The sequence below is a fragment of the Scatophagus argus genome, chromosome 16 (assembly GCF_020382885.2).
Source record: "Scatophagus argus isolate fScaArg1 chromosome 16, fScaArg1.pri, whole genome shotgun sequence".
NCBI lineage: Eukaryota > Metazoa > Chordata > Actinopteri > Scatophagidae > Scatophagus > Scatophagus argus.
Genome location: NC_058508.1, coordinates 1,692,543 through 1,710,790, shown reverse-complemented (window position 1 = coordinate 1,710,790; position 18,248 = coordinate 1,692,543). Strand labels below are relative to the sequence as shown.

General features: G+C 38.5%; 1 protein-coding gene across 1 annotated transcript in view; it reads left to right on the top strand.

The window, feature by feature from the left end:
• The window catches only part of LOC124072759 (junction plakoglobin-like), a 42,124-nt gene extending 37,110 nt beyond the window's left edge, over positions 1–5,014 (top strand). Inside the window, exon 14 of the mRNA XM_046414416.1 lies at positions 4,746–5,014. The gene's annotated coding sequence lies outside the window, so the exon portion shown is untranslated. The remainder of the gene's footprint in view (positions 1–4,745) is intronic.
• The last annotated feature ends 13,234 nt before the right edge of the window (positions 5,015–18,248 follow it).

Here is an 18,248-nt window from a genome sequence, read left to right as displayed (position 1 = left end):
GCTGTTCCAAAATTATATTCCAGGTTAATTTTTTGCTTGCTAGTGTTTAACATTAGCAATAGCTCATTTAACCATGTTGCTAACCAAGCAAAAAAAAGATCGGTTCACTTGTAGCCTGGGTCATTTGCAGGCAACATTAAGGATCAAAATCAAAATACAAGCTAAATAAACCAGTGCACTTCATCTTCTCAATGTTGACTAACCTGGACAAATAGACTAATTCTCTTGTAACCTGAAATGATGTTCTGACTTTTGCCATCCTGTTTCCATTCCTCCCTTTCATTTATCCCATATATGCACAAAGTCTTGTGACCATATAAATTAGCCACACAAAATACATAACAATACAACACAAAAATAGGTCTTACAGTTTCATGCTCAAAAGATAGACAAATTCACTTCAGACTTCCAAACTCTTGGGGAATACTATTTTTTAGTTTCAGATTATATTCGGTATACTTTAATTAAGATGGCTGAAATCATAAAGTGACTGGATTCTTGAAATTTTCTTCTTCTGTGATTATTAATTATCATTGTATTATGCAGAATGCAAATGTGCAAGAAAGTTCAGTAACTTGAGTCAGGTTTTGCTATTACTTGCATGTACAGTTAAGCCATTTCTGTCATAAAACCCGTTGAGAATGTGCACATATGTTGAAATAAATATCTCCGTACATTAATAATACCTCTACATCTAATGCATAAGTGCTATCTTTGACTATTCAAGATAAAATAACTTAAGTTGCATCATGGCTGTCCTTTCCTGTCTGAATGGTCAGGTTGACATAATTACATTTTTCTCACATAATATACACTATAGAGGCAAAAATACCGGGACCCCTGGCCTTCATACCAACAGGGACATGAATGACATCACATTCTAAGTACATAGGTAGCTGTAAAGCTTTATAAAGGAACACAGGGAGAACACAAGAAGAAATAACAATCCTGACACTCACTATTGCAGTAGAGCAATAGTGAGGTCAAGCACTGTTGGACGAAAAAGACCTGGCTCGCAATTTCCGTTGCAGTTCATCCCAATGATGTTTGTTGGGATTAAGGTCGGTGCTCTGTGCAGATCAGTCAAGTTCTTCCACGCCAAACCCATCTAAACTGTGTTTTTATGGATCTTGTTTTGTGCACTCGGGCACAGTCATGCTGGAATAGAAAAGGGCCTTCCCCAAATTGTTGCCACAAAGTTGGAACCAGAGTATTGTCCAAAATGTTCCTGGTATACTGAAGCATTAAGTAAGCATTCCCTTCGCTGGAAGTAAGGGGCCTAGCCCAAACCCTGAAAAATGGCCCGATAAAGAGGTGTGTCTGGATACTTTTGTCTATATAGTGTACCTCCAGCTGTGAGCACTGTGAAAATTTCCAAAATGTAAGCATAGCAGGAGTTGTCATAAAAATGATTCATTGATCCACAGTGGTATGAATAGAGGCATATGTCATGTGGCACATGTGTGTTCTAGAGCTGCTATTCCCAAACTGGGCTATAGTGGCGGACATGAGAGAGAAAAAAATATACTACTTAAAATAGTTCCAGGTAGTTTTGTCAAGTCAAAACATAATAGTTAGCTCCCTCACTATGTAGAAGAGTGGAATTCATTCCGGTTGCTGTGTGAAGACGGAAAATAGTTACAAAGAGTTAATCTGCCATCCACAGGGACATGAGCCACTACCACCAGCTTTGTACCACCCTTTTCATGCCTTTCCAGGTCTTGCTAACCAAGCTACTAGCATGGCCACTGACAGTGATGAGTCTGATGCCAGGCTTCGGCCCCCTGATGTGTGAAAGCATGCTGAGGCAGACAGAGAAACTACCAGTAAATCATAAAAAGATACAAATAACTACATTGCTTTGGCATTCACTTGCACTGTTACTGGTGCATTTACCTCTCATAGTTCACTGAAAATTGAGACTATGATGAAGAAACTGAAGCTTTGGTAGACTATATCAACGACAACCAAACAGAGGTTTTCATTGCAAAGCACACCGATTCAGCATGAGAGCAAGTGTCAAAGCAAAGCAAAGCAGCAAAACCACACTCCTCAGTGAGCTGGCTGCACAACTGTGAAGCTAGCCTGCTTCCCCAAAACTGATCAGCCTGACTAAAAAGTCACAGTTAAGGCCATAATATTGCTGTACATGTCTTGCACTCCATACCTCTTAGGAGAGCTGTAGGCAGGACAGGACTTGAGTAGAGTGTGCACATCCTCCCCCACTGCAACATATGTCTGTGTGATAGCTTCACGCAGCCAGTGAGCCAGATGCTTTTTAGTCAGACTTTGCCTGAGAATGCTCTCAGTAATGTACAAACAGCTGTTGTGTTTGACTGAAGATTGCTGTGTGTGACACACACATGGAGTCTCCAGTAATGAGTCAAGATGGAGAGACTGAGAGTATACATGAATCACTAACTCTTTTTGCCTTAGTCAGAGGTAAGAGAAGTGCTGTCTTACAGGACAGTAATCCCCCAGTGTGTAAAACCAGGAGTAAATCCCACTATGCATAACTGGCTGAAGCCCTCAGAAATGAATGAAATGGACACAGCACATGTTTTCACTGTAGATAGAACCACATTTTTACCCTGTTATAGATGGAAGAAAATTCAATTCAGTTCAGTTTATATAGCGCCAATTCACAACAAAAGTTATCTCATGACACTTTCCAATTAGAGCAGGTCTAGACCAAACTCTTTAATTAAACTGTAATACAGAGAGCCCAACATTCCCCCTTGAGCAAGCACTTGGTGACAGTGGCGAGGAAAAACTGCCTTTTAGAAGGCAGAAACCTCAGAGCAGACCCCGGCAATATCAATATCAAGCTGCAATACGGATTTACACAGTGCTTCCTGGTGGATTATGCAGTGTAGGAAAATTACCTCCTGCTTAGGGTTGTCCTCTTTCACCCTCTCCTTGATTCTTTTTGAGCAGACATTCTTTCATCATTTCCTTTCAGATTTGGTGATCCATCAGATACATCTGTGGTAACATTGGCTAGTGCACTCCAAGGTAGCTTGTGCCTCTCAGTGACCCCCGACACTCTTTCATACAAGTGTTATCTCAAAATTATAATTAATCCCTCTGATCCTCTGCCAAATGAATACAATGTAAATGACTCCGCTTTTTTGTTTAGCTTGCTAACTAAAACTAAAAACTAAATAGCTTATCACGCTGTCCTGGGTGAATTTTAGACAGTTTTAGACAGGCAGGAAAGGACAAATTCAGGTGAGTTTCATCTTGTGATGTTTATTGTCTTAGTCATGTAATCTATGGCAACAGATTTCTTGGGCATAAAAACTGCTTTAAAAATATTAAGTCAACTAATGAACTTGAGTTAAAATAGGTCAGTTACTTTCAATTTCATACAGAGGCTTGGACACTGGTCTCCTTAGTGAAAGTCCGGTTTGTTTGACCCATTCATCACCCTGACCTGCTCCTTGAGAGGACTTTCTTGCTCTTTATACTACATCACCTGGTCTTCTTTTCTCTACGACATCCATGCCGAAAATGACACAAGAAAAGCTTAACGCGGACAGTTTTACATGACACATCAAAAGCAAAAGAAAAATGCATTTTCGATTTTGACTTAATAAATTGTGTGTGTTAGTCATATGTCATTTGGTAAGACCAGGGTGTCTGGACAGTTTGTTTGAGGTAAACAGAGCTTTTTCAAAAACAATGACATAAGTGGTCCAATAAAGTTCAGGCCCTGTGTTGCAGTAACGTGAAGAAGATAACCTTTTGTCACCTCTAACGTTCTGCCAGTCTCACCAAAAACATAACCTTAGTCTGGATTGATTATGACTGTCTGACAGTAACATAATTATAAAATATCACAATTTTAATGTTAACATATAGCATTTATGAGTCACAATTAAGTTATTACCGTCATTTGGCAGAGCAACCAACTGTGTGTGTAGCCCAGTCACAAGAGGGGGCTGTGTGGCAGCACAGTTAATGCGACGACCTTCTGTTGTCTCCCACAATCAAAAATGTAGTCATCAATACAGCCAATATATGTCAATGTCATTAACCTCTATGAGCATAAAATACTGATTTGGTCTGCTGCCTGTCTGTCTGTCACTTTAATAGATAATGGTTCTTATGCAGTTTTGCTGACTGACTGACTGACTGACATAGTAAGAAAAACCTGTCAGTGAAAAAAAAGACCTGAAAGACACAGTTAAAACACACACCAAAATACAAGAAGTTATAAAAATAAACAGATTTCATTATCTGTTTTTTTCTGTGCTACTACTTTGTACAGAAAAATAAAAATACACTCCCAATACAACTTTTTTCCAATGTTTTAGTGTCAAAGTCAGTGTTTTAGCCCCATATACAGAACTACTCAGCAGATGGATAAATCGCTTGCAATTAAGCGAGATACAAGTTAATTGGCGACTCTTGCTCAATGTCTTCTTTCGCTAACACATCCTGATGTCAGCTCTTTACTTCAGAGACAGATAAGATTGATGATAATGCTCTTGTCCCTCTTTGAAAAAGAAAGTGAATAAGCCTGTTTCCAAAAATGTCAAACTATTTCTTTAAGATTGGTTTTGCGTTTTAAAATTTGTTGCCTGGAAAATTTGTGTGCAGTCCTTTTTGGTTGTGCAATTATCATTTTTATTTATTATTATCAGTTATCGAGTGTTTGACTAGCAGATTGTTAATGTGGATATTAGAACTCAGTTTACTTGATGATTATAACCTTGCTGTTTTGTTTGTTTGTTTTGCAGGAGAATAGAATAGAGAAATGCTGAAAGAAAACACAAGAATGACCAAATCACATGAGGAAAGACTGGAGGAATGAATGCAGGAAAAAGGAGGTGGAAGTTTTAATCATAAAAGGAATCAACCCTTTTCAACTGGTGCACAAAAAAAAAAAAAAAAGAAATCCCACTTGGCAATCAAGAACTATCAAAAGAGGTTGCTCTATTGAAGGAGGTTTATCCTTGCTGTAAATGAAAAATGTTACTTTGTTATAATGTTTTACTGTGGCTGAAAGTGGGGGGAGGGGGGGGGGGGTCTAAAGTTTTGAGGCATTGTTACACGGGTAACTTTTTGAAGCAATCAAGTTGGCAAGAATGCCTTACATCGACAGTTTGGGGCATACAAGCAGGAATGGCTTAACCGAACCCAACTGCTAATAGCTAATCAATGTTTCAGCAGTTCATCTGGTAAGGATTTACAAGTTACAGAGAATTTGTATTTGTAGAAATATTACAACATCATCGTGACATCAGTGTGACATCATTGATGCAGTGCCTGTTATAATGTTATGATTTTTTTTTCTTACATATGGAAACACCCAGATTAGTCATTATTTTTTAATCCTATCCCCCCAGTTGAACCATTTTTTTTACTGACATCACAAAAAGAAAAACACTCACCATGGGAACAGTTCACATCACTGCCTGCAAAACTTGCAGCATTTGGAATAGATTTTCTCCCTCATAATAGTTACTGCAACTCACCATTGCTAACAAATGCTACCCGTGTATCCCAGCCTGTAGCTGCTGTCTTTTAGATGTCTCCTCTGTGTATTTGAACAGTGCACATGTCCCAGGGTGTCCGTGTGTGGTCGTTGCATGGTAGTATATCGTGTACTCATTGAAGTATTCTTCACCTTTACATACTGAAAAAAAAATGACATCCAGGTTTACGAACCACTTTAGATTACAATTAGAAAACCTCTGTGTGGACTACAAATCCCACAATGTCCCAACCTCACATTCCCCAGGTGGATATTCTGTTCAAATGTCCATAGGAAGTGGACGACAAATCCCTTTTTATCAGACTATAGATTCCAACTTTTTCCCAGTCGCATCCAATCAGACCAACATATCTCCAGTGGAAAGGGACCATAGCTTTCTGATTAGCTTGTACACACCTTTGTCGACCTTTGGTGAAATGGAGCACGCTGCAACGAAATTTATATTGTGCTTTGACATAATAACAGATGAGTTTTTCAGTAGGAGTTTGTCGATCATAGATATTTGTCATCATCTGTATGTTATTGTCAGAAAAGAGATATGGAGGGCTTCAAACTCTGCATTTAAGTATGGCTGCAGTTGGAATATGGTCATCATGCACCAGGGTCAACTGTGCTTGTAGAGTACAAGGCTGCAGTTGCACATCACAGTACCAACAACAGAGACCTTAGCCTGCAATGTTAAGAAAGCACAACCACAATGACTTATTAATTGCTGAGGCAATCTACCACGGTTATACTGTTCCTGAATATGAACTTCATTAAAATTTGTTATCACTGTTTTTGTATACATTTATTCTGCTTGCATGGAGGACTATCCATCACTGTGGAAGATTTAAAATGCCTACATTAAAACAAATCAGACAAAAAAAAATGTGTGAAATACGATACACATTGTAATATCTATTTCATGTAGGGTACGCATTTACATTGTCATTCTTTTTTTTTAAGGACATAATTTATATTTTTGTCTTTGGAATGAATTGTTTTGTTGTGACATAAATTGTCCATGCTACATTAAAATCAAATCTTAAACATAAGTAAATGTACAATTAATACTAGCAATCCCCCATTGTGAAATGCTGTCTGTGGTTGCTGCCTTCAACTCGTTTCAGCAATAATAAGCTCTGCACATGATTCTGTCTGTTAAGTTGTAATTGGGCAGTTGATTTTTTTTCCTTTTGGCTTTGACATTGCTTTTCCATTTTCAAAGAAGAAAAAAAGCTTTGTTGTACCTTTTCATGAAAACTAATGAGAATGCTTCGTATTTCATATTGTCTGGTCTATGCTGCTCTCTGCTGGACACTGAAATGCACTACACCTCATTGGTGTAGTGTATGAACTGATGAAGCCTCTTGGATGAGAGGTGAAACGTCTTCAAAGACAAATAACTACGCCCAGTTGCGTTCGATTGAATTTCCTTGAGATAATTTCCTTGAGATTCCATGACCTGGATGAATGAGAATATTCACAGGCTTACTACACCTCATTGGTTCAACTTTGTTTATATTGCACCTTTCGTGCAAAATATCCAGTGTTTAGCATAGCAACATTGCAATAACACAGGCAAAAAAATCAGTAAAAAAAAAAAAAGAAAAAAAAAAAGATAAATGCAGGGCTAAAATTTCAACGATAAGAAAAGTAAACTAAAATAAATGAAACAACGGGTAAAAACAATATAAAAATCAATGAATAAAACTTATAAACTGAGGCTAAAATATTACTCCAAATTAAAGCCAGATTGAAAAGACAGGTCTTTCTTTGAAAAACAAAAAACTTTGCTTTCTGTTTGCTGTTTTGTGATTTGATTTGATGTAACATTTAAAATTCATGAGAAACAATGTTATTTAAGACAAAAAGATGAATGATTGTCCTTTAAACATATTTTCATAACATTATTTTTTTTAATTATTATTTTCTTATACAGTACTGTAATATTTTCAAAAGGAAAAAGTTTTTCCTCGCCACTGTCACCAAATGCTTGCCCATGAGGATTTTGTTGGGTCTCTCTAAAAATCAAATTAAAGAGTTTGGTCTAGACTTGCTAACTGGACATGAGACAACTGTTGTTGCGATTATATAAATAAATTGAATTGAATTGAATAGGCTCCAGCTCCCCCGCGACCCTGACGGATAAGCGGTATAGAAAATGGATGGATGGATGGATGAATTGAATTATAAGAGTAAAGGTATACTAAAAATGAAATATATAATACGACAATCATCGCATACTACTTACAACTTCATGCCTTTAGATTTGACATGTATGTAAGGCATAATGCCCATCAAAGGGCTCACATGAGGATCCACATCCATAATCATAACTGAAGGGCATTGTCCCTTATATAATTTCAATTTTTCAATTCATTTTTATTTATGTAGCACCTTATACAATCAAAATTGTCTCTAGATGCTTTACAGAGACCCAGAGCCTGAACCCCTGAGCAAACAGACAGTGGCAAGGAAAAACTCCCTTTTAACAGGAAGAAACCTTGAGCAGGACCCGGCTTGCAAGGGAGAACTATCCTGCTGATAGACGACTGGGTGAAGGGGGGGGGGGGGGGGGGGGGGGGGGGGAGAGGTAGACAGGACAGAGAGGATGAAAGAGAGAGAGAGAAACATACATGCAGTAAACATCATAAATTGGAATTCTGAGGACTATATATTGTATGTATTTGTTTTTTAGCTGATATGTTGTTTAACCCCTGGTTAACCCCCTAGTGCTAGTTATAATAGCACTATATAGAAGGGCACAGGGGCAGATGTTGACAGTAGACACTGGGTTTGTCAGAGGGTCAGATGCAGTTCAACATGTAGATCTGGATGGAGAGAGACCTGCAGAAAGATACAGAGAGAGAAAGAAAGGGAGGGAGAGACACAAAACTACGAGGAGACACACAGTGACATAAAATAATGAATTATATACCATGGTTACTTACCAAAGGAAAAAAAAATCAGACCAGTCATTTATATTTTTAAGCACTCTTCATTGAAAATTTGGTCTTTTTTTTCAAAAGCTGTAACTCTGCTTCCCAGGTTACACACTGAGTGTTTGACAAACACCTGTAACAGTCATTCAAATCCCATTAAGGCTCCTATACAATGGAAACGCTGTTCAGTAATGTTGTGTACGGTTCACAAATGGTAAATCTGACATTTAATTTAACAGTATGTTTCTAGATATCCATCCATGTCACTGTCCCCAAATCGATCTCAAGGTTTTCACAAACAATTGGTAGTCTACTTCAGCCTGAGGATGACGGGACGAATAGAGAGTTAAATAGCTAATGAGATGTGAGATGATCTCATAAGTAAGTTCAGAGAGGCAGCGTGGGCTTCTTGCAACTTGTGCAGTTGCTATCCTGTGATGAAGATGAGATGCAAAGTGTTGATGTTTACATTTTTTTTCCCCTGTCATTTATTTCTAGGTCAAGGTGTTATATTAATTAAGAATGCTGAACAGCTTCACTGGGACCACTTAGTAGATGTCCATTATCAGGTATTAATGAACACCCTGCAGGCATTATTCACCCAGATTATGATATACTGTAAGATGCAATGTAGGATGTGATGGTCGAAGGGGGGATATGTAAGTAGTAAACAGAAAACAGAGGGAGAGAGGAATGCCATTGAGATTTATCTTGTGATGATAATTCATTTTGCGACTGCTTGTTTGATGGAGTGGAGTGTACTGGTTACAGACTGGAAAGACTTTGCACCGAGAATTTCCCTCCAGGGATTAATAAAGGAATTCTGATTCTGAAGCTCAGGGAACAAGAGCTCATAGAAGAATAAAAAAGAATGACACATAAGACAAAAAGCACAGTTCAGTATCCTTTGTTGTCATCTGTCACCCTCAAGGATCCTGACTAATGATACATACTGGATCAGCACCCTTAATTTTCAGCACTGGCTCTGCTGTCTTCTGAATTCTGTCCTATTTCAACTGCAGAATTTGAAAATTCCTGGCTTTGGTACCACAGTAAGTGAGCAGGCTGTATCAAAGCATTTGATGAACTGATGAAAAATAGCATAAAACTGAAAACTGACATGAAACAGGTCACATGCTAAAGAAATTAAAACCATCAGTCCAGACACAATCCTTTAAATATTCGTTTCAGGTTTAACTAGTCTTAACTCCAAATAAATTAAACTAGTCACTCTGTATTTCTTGTGTTTTCCATTCACTGTACTTTAACATGTATTTCACACAAATGCATGCTCACCATACAGCATACTAATTACGGTTTCACCGTCTGCCATTTGCAAACTGAGGACATAGTTTGCAAATAGACCAAGATTTGTGATTTTATTCTTACCGTGGGTGTCGGTTTGTATACATGTAAAGACATCACATTAAAATATGGACATGATCAAATATATTCATGGTTATATTTGTAGGTAAATACTGTTTAACTATGAGTAACAGCAACACATCAAATAAAGTACCAAACGAAACAGTTTAAACAGCATAGTAGGATAGTAAATTCAATTTCTTCTGAGAAAAGGCAGTAATCATAATGTCCCAGTAAATAAATAATTCTCCCATCTTCGTGGTGAGGGTCACTCAAATGCAACCAAGCAGCAGTGATAAACAAAAACTCTATTAGATGGTTATGAGGTGTAAAACGCTGATGTCCGAAGCGTGAAAATGTTTGCAGGCAGTTGGTAGAGACAGTGCTTTGTCTATGTGGATCTGAAACCGTATCACCAGACAGAATGCAAATGTAGGATGATTCTATCAGTATTGTGAATGTTGGATGCACTGATTGTTGCCACTGAGTCTAAAATTGCAGGAAACAGTTGTGCTAGATAGGACTTAATTTGTAGAGATACAAGTCTAGATCAGAGGAATATGCATTTTCCAAGCAATTTTCTTGTCTGTTTTAGACTTCTTCCATACAAGTGAAAATACAGACCGTCAAAGGACACTGCATGTAGAAAGTGATAACTGACACAAAGGCAATTTTGGTACATATGTCAGTCACCCTGTCCGATAATCCAGAATAATATCTTGGAAACTACTGAGAATATTCTAAAATGGATAAAGCTTTGGTGGAAGAATATTGTTGTTCTAGGGAGCTTATTCCTTGTGACTAGTTTGAATGATAGCCACTGGAAATAGTTAAATCTAATGTGCATGCAGTGCATCCATGCATAATTTCAATTTCAATTTATTTAATTCTATAGCACCTTATACAATCAAAATTGTCTCTAGATGCTTTACAGAAACCCAGAGCCTGAACCCCCGAGCAAGCAGACAGTGGCAAGGAAAAACTCCCTTTTAACAGGAAGAAACCTTGAGCAGGACCCGGCTTGCAAGGGAGAACTATCCTGCTGATAGTCGGCTGGGTGAAAAGTATAAGTGCATCCATGCTCTCTACAAGACTAACTTATTCAGGACACTGCATGATCACAAGTCCTGTCACAAGTCCTGCCGCCCTGCTTTAACTCTTTGAGTGAATGTTTGCTACTAATTTACTACTAATAACACAAATTTTCAATCTCACTAGGAATCACAAATGTTTTGGTATGTTCATGGGGAATTTCTACCTAAATCTGTAGAGGAAATAGAGAAACACTTTTCTTTCTGTGGCCCTGTCTTTGAAAAAACCCAGATGATATTTAACTTGAAAATCTGAGGCCATGTGACATGTTTAATTTGTGGTCAAATTGCAGGTCTGTGTGAGCACTTCTTGATGTACTTCTATGTCCGTAAGAAGGTGTACAAAACAACTGACAGTCTCCACAAATCAACAGAATGCTGATATACAGTATAAAATAATTTAGATTTGAACTGTCACATTGGACTTGCAACAAGCCAAGATAAGAACATTTTTAATGCTTTAACAATTGTAACAATAATTAACTCCAGTGAAATGCTGGAGTGTTTGTAAATTTAATTAAAGAGTTTTGAGATAACTTTTGTTAAGAATTGGCGCTATATAAATAAACTGAATTGAAATTGAAATTGTAATGAGTCAGTTTCACCACTGGATAGAGCTATAACACTAAATATCACAACCTGGCCACAACTATGAGGCTCTTTCCAAGCAATTCTGAACCAGCCTCCAAAGCTAGTGAGCAACATAGTGCACTTCATTAAGGCTACATTATAGCATTATTGCATTATTGCACGAAAATGGATCCAAGGCACTAACAATCAGACAGCATTTGCTAAGTGAAACAAAACAATATGTACATTGTTTGAAGGCACATTGATTCTGGCCTTGCTTCACTGTCAGCGTCAGTGTACAATGACATTTTCTTTGGGATAAGAAGCATGTATATTTTTATTTTGTAGGATTATAACTTGCAATCCAGTTTCTTGGAAAGGAAAATTTAATTCAGAAATAATTACAGCCAAGGTTCTGATTTATTTGCCTTTAGTTGGTTGCTTTGAATTTAGGAGTTATTAATGTTTTTTTGTTTATTTCCAAGCATGCTGTTTCAGTGCTTAAACTAGAAACGCTTAAACTAGAAAACAATACTGGAGCATTATTGAATATATTGTTAGCTTTAAAGTAAAAACATATAAACAGAATCAGTTTAAAAATTTTGAATCAGCTTATAAAACACCTACTATATGTAGCTAGGTCATTGTGAAATATTTACTCCATCACACATGCCAACACAAAACAGAGCAAACATGCTAGAAATTCACTGGATTATTAATTAGGAGGGTAAGAATCATCAGACATATCACTTAATTTTACATGGTTTCAGTTTTTCATTTGTTGTTGGGACACTCATTATTTTAACACTACCAGTAATTACACTTCAATGCAAAACAAACAAAAAAAGCATAGGTTTCTGTTTATATATATAATATATATTTGAAATTGAAAAAAATAAGTTCACCCCATGTGATAGTGGCAGGAAATGAGTTTTCATTTTACTCCATGGTGATGCATTTTTCAGATGAAGTGGACCTCCATAGTTGGACTATTACTAGTAGCTGGACTACTAATAGTTATCTTTTACTTAAGTCTCTGTGTTGTTTAAATGTGTTTTCAAAACAAGTAAAAGCACTTTGGTCACTACTGAGTTCCTACAGACAGATTCATTAATTTTACAGCCTTGTGTAGTCATGGCAAATCTGGTTCCACGTACGGAGTTCTTCCAGAACACTCAATATACTGACACAAATTACTCGAGTCCTCTGAGTCACTTGAGTCAATATCAACAAGAACCTACTGGTGTCACCCAATTCGAAAGTCCTTTTGGGTAATGCAGGTCCAAGTCTGCCCAATTAAGGGTGCAGGCAATATCCCCATCACCATAAAATACATAAGAAACAATGTTTCACTTCAAACAAAAGATTGGAGCAGAGCATAGTACTACAGAATCTTTGATTCCAACATAACACCAAAAGATATTAGATTGCTATGTGCTATCATGTCTTTGGGATAAATAAAGTTAATGGGGTATTAAATAAACGTAATGCAACATTACTGCTGACAACTCGTGTATATTCAGACTTTAAATTGTACCATTCATTGTCCTTAAAACCTACTCCATTCGTTCTAAGTAATTATCAGCAAGAAACTCATACAACTCAACAAATAGCATAAATTACATGGACTAGCAGTGGTTGCTACCTTATTCATCATCAGGGGACTCAAGGAGCTGCATGGCTGGAAACCTAGCCGATTCGGCTCATGTTTCCGCCATGTCAACATCTTAGAATGAATGGAGTAGATTATTAAGAGATTATGAATAGGGCAATTCATAATTTTCTAATTATATGTCAGCAGTTGTCAGCGGTAAGTGTACCCAACGACTCAACAGATTCAGATTAATGATGAGAAGATTCGTGAATCTTGGTTAACCAATCGATTCAGGACTTGTACATGTCTAGCCTAGTGACCTATTATGACACATACCACACTTAGTCCCCCTCATCCTTCTGTCTCTGTTTGCCATGAATTTTCATAAACTTACATTTTGTTTTTAACACAGTCCAGCTTCTTCCATACATGCTATGGCATAGTAATCGCTGTTGCAGTATTCATAATGATAAATTTTGAGAGTAATTGGCAGGTAATTGGTAAAATAGAGCATTGTAGTCAATGAAACTCAACAAACTGATAGTATCTCAAATTCAGTCATTGTTATTATTGTTATTTTTCTCCATCATCATCACTGTTAGCTGGTGTGTGTGAGTGATGTGTTGGAAGTTAGAAAGTTAGAAAGTTTAAGAATAAAAAATCCACAGACTCAAATAATATCAATATGTCAATAATTAAAACTATTTTTGATTGTATAGTAGAACCTTTCACATATATATGCAACTTCTCCTTTTTAATTGCAACTTTTCCAGAGAAAATGAAGCTGGAAAAGATATTCCCAGTTCATAAAAATGGTCAAAAGGATATTGTAACAAATTATAGACCAGTCTCATTACTATCTCAATTTTCCAAAATCCTAGAAAAATTATTTGTTAAAAGATCAGATAGCCTTATTGAGAAAAATAAATCACTGAATGATCAGCAATATGCTTTTAGAAGTAACAGATCAACATTCTTAGCTGGGATGGACTTTGTTGAAAATATATCAACATCAGTAGATGATAAACAACATGCTATTGGGTTTTTATAGATTTGAGCAAAGCTTTTCATAGAATCAGTCATTCCTTACTGTTACAGAAATGTGAATATTATGGAATAAGAGGAGTGGCAAATAATTGGCTACAGTTATTTGAGCAACACGTCTCAGTATGTGGTACAAAGAAGGCTATCCTGTGGAGTGCCTCAAGGCTCAGTACTGGGGCCTAAGCTGTTTATACTTTATTTTAATGATATTTGTAAGGTGTCCAATATCCTAAAATTTGTTATGTTTGCAGATAACACTAATTTATTTTGCAATTGAACAATTGATAATTAAAGTTCAAGCAGAATTAAGTTGCTTAAAAAAGTGGTTTGATTTAAATAAATTATCTTTAAATGAAAACAAAACAAAATTTATGGGTTTTGGTGCCTGTGAGGCAAAACAAGACATAAAGTTGCTATTAAGTGGATTTGAAATAGAAAGGGTTTATGAGAATAAGTTTTTAGGAGTTATAATAGACCATAAGCTTTGTTGGAAATCACATACAGAATATATGAAAAGTAATTTATCTGAGGCTATTGGCATAATTAATAGAATTAAGAATATATTACATAAGAAATGTTTGTTTGTTTTGTATTCATCACTCGTGTCACCATACATGTCATATTGTGCAGAAATTTAGGGACATGTTGGTAAAACAATTACAGATTCAATATTTAAACTTCAAAAAAGGGCAATAAGAATCATTAACAAAGCTTCATATTGTGAACATACTAATAAGCTTTTCATGGAATCCAATACCCTAGAATTTAGGGACATTGTGTACTTGAAAACCTTGGAAATACCATTTCGTGCTATAAACAAAAATCTTCCTCTTTGCCTACAAAAGTTATTTATATTCTGAGATGGGTATTATAATTTATGAGGTTTGTTTATTTTTGAAAGATATAAAGCCAGAACTAATGTTCAGCGCAGATGTAGAACTGTTTTAGGCATAAAGCTGTGGAATGAGCTTAGTGACAAATTTAAAACAAGCAGTTCTTTGTTAAAGTTCCAAAAATCTTTAAAATATAAGTTAATTAACAATTACCAGGAAATGTCAAATTAAAACTTAAAGGTAAACACGTAAAAAAATAAAAATGCTGGTATGTAGTATCATTTAGTAAGATCTTTGTTTGGCTGACTTTCTGGGTAAATTAAGAAAACTTTAGGATAGGCTACAATAAGCCAGGCGCTTCAGCCTACTCCTTTTTTTGGTTTTGATGTTCATCCATCCATCTTCTTCCGCTTTATCCGGGACCGGGTCGCGGGGGCAACAGCTTGAGCAGGGATACCCAGACTTCCCTCTCCCCAGACACTTCCTCCAGCTCTTCCGGGTGGACCCCAAGGCGTTCCCAGGCCAGCTGAGTGACATAGTCCCTCCAGCGTGTCCTGGGTCTTCCTCGGGGCCTCCTCCCGGTGGGGCATGCCCGGAACACCTCCCCGGGAAGGCGTCCAGGGGGCATTCGGAACAAATGCCCGAGCCACCTCAACTGGCTCCTTTCAATGTGGAGGAGCAGCGGCTCTACTCCGAGCTCCTCCCGGGTGACAGAGCTCCTCACCCTATCCCTAAGGGAGCGCCCCGCCACCCTGCGGAGAAAGCTCATTTCAGCCGCTTGTATCCGAGATCTCGTTCTTTCGGTCATGACCCAAAGTTCATGACCATAGGTGAGGGTAGGAACGTAGATTGACTGGTAAATTGAGAGCTTCACCTTGCGGCTCAGCTCTCTCTTCACCACGACGGACCGGTACAACGACCCCATTACTGCTGTCGCTGCACCAATCCGCCTGTCAATCTCACGCTCCCATCTTCCCTCACTCGTGAACAAGACCCCGAGATACTTAAACTCCTCCACTTGAGGCAGGAACTCTCCTCCAACCTGAAGGGGACAGACCACCTTTTTCCAGTCGAGAACCATGGCCTCGGATTTAGAGGTGCTGATTCTCATCCCAGCTGCTTCGCACTTGGCTGCGAACCTCCCCAGCGCACGCTGAAGGTCCTGGCCTGAAGAAGCCAACAGGACAACATCATCCGCAAAAAGCAGAGATGAAATCCTGTGGTTCCCAAACCAGACACCCTCCGGCCCCTGGCTGCGCCTAGAAATCCTGTCCATAAAAATAATGAACAGGACCGGTGACAAAGGGCAGCCCTGCCGGAAGCCAGCATGCACTGGGAACAGGTCCGACTTACTGCCGGCAATGCGGACCAAGCTCCTGCTCCGAGAGTACAGAGACCGCACAGCCCTTAGCAAAGGACCCCGGACCCCATATTCCCAGAGCACCTCCCACAGGATGCCACGGGGAACACGGTCGAATGCCTTCTCCAAGTCCACAAAACACATGTGGACCGGTTGGGCAAACTCCCATGAACCCTCAAGCACCCTGCGGAGGGTATAGAGCTGGTCCAGTGTTCCACGACCAGGATGAAAACCGCATTGTTCCTCTTGGATCCGAGGTTCGACTATCGGCCGGATTCTCCTCTCCAGTACCCTGGCATAGACTTTCCCGGGGAGGCTGAGGAGTGTGATCCCTCTGTAATTGGAGCACACCCTCCGGTTTTGATGTGAATTGTTAAAATGTATTATGTATTGTGATGTATGTGACCAAAAATAAAAATTATTCATTCATTCATAAAATAATTAATTATCTAATCAGTTCAATTTGACAGTATGTTTTCATTTTACCTCTACCCACCGGATTACATTAATTATTAGTTAATGAGAATTTATTTTTCACTGACTATCCATCCATCCATTTTCTATACTGCTTATCCGTCAAGGTCACAGGGGGGACATAAAGCCAGACTGCGACTACAGGCGAGAGGCGGGGTACACACTGGACTGGTCGCCAGTCAATCGCAGGGCCGACACACAAAGACATACAACCATTCACGCACACACTCACACCTAAGGGCAATGTACAGTAGCCAATTAACCTAATGTACATGTTTTTGGTATTGTGGGAGGAAGCCGGAGTACCCGGAGGAAACCCACGCAGAGACAGGGCCTAGAACCCTCTTGCTATGAGGTGACTGTGCTAACCACTGCACCACCGTGCCGCCCTTCACTGACTACTCCATATTACTTTTTCAGCATGCTTTGGTAGTTTTATTCACATTTATGACTTCTATTGATATGATAGTCTTCACTTCACTTCTATGGTATTTATGTTTCTGGTAACTGAAAATTGCAGGTCAGTACTGTGTAAGAAAATGGACTTTTCACCCAAGAAGGTTAATGAGGACAGGGTGGCAACTCTTGGGGAGGAAACCCCTTCTTACAGCATGGTGACATGACCCCCATCCTAGAAAGCTGGCCACTATCACCACACAGAGGACCACTGACAAGATCTACAATGGAACCTGTCTGTTCTCCACCACAAATTCAAAATGACTAAGTTATCATCTTGCTAGGTCCCAAAACTCATAGGCCTGTGAGAAGAGCATTAGGTACATCATGTTAAGAAACCAACTTGCCATTTTTGAGGCAGATCCAAAGACATTTCTCCAGCAATTCATAGCATTTATGGGACTAGGGTCCACCGCTTCCACGGTCAACAAAACAGTCAAAAAATGTATAAACCCAGTGTCTTTGGCTCCCAAACAAGTCAAATCTGTGTGGTCTGCAGGCAAGATGGTGGCCTTGATTTTCTGAGATACCAAGGTAGTGCTGCTGGTGGACAGCCTGTAAAAATGTCATACTTTTATAGGAACCTTTCATGCTGCTCTCCCAAGACAGCTTCAAGATAAAATCCTTGACTGACAAGAGGAGTGTGCTTCCACAATCCAGGAATGCAGATTTGAACTTGTCGTGATTTGGCACCCTCCCCATTACCTCTTCAAACAAGATGAAAAAGGAGCTCAGCGGTCACCATTTTGACAGTGTTATCACTGATGTGGGCCACTTTCTGGAGGTCCAAGATGCAGATTTCAACAAAGAAGGAATCCACGATTGCTGGACTAAATGTGTAATTGTAGGGTGGGTATAGGGGACTAAAATTGACTGAAACTTATCAATCGGCCCTCGTAAATCAAAATTTCTTTTGTTGGAGTACAGTTTTTGGTGATTTTACCTACATTTCCTGGTTCTGTCTTTGCAACTTCAAATGATCTTTGTACCTGTACTTGTCTACTATCAAGAACAATCTTTTCCCCTCATGC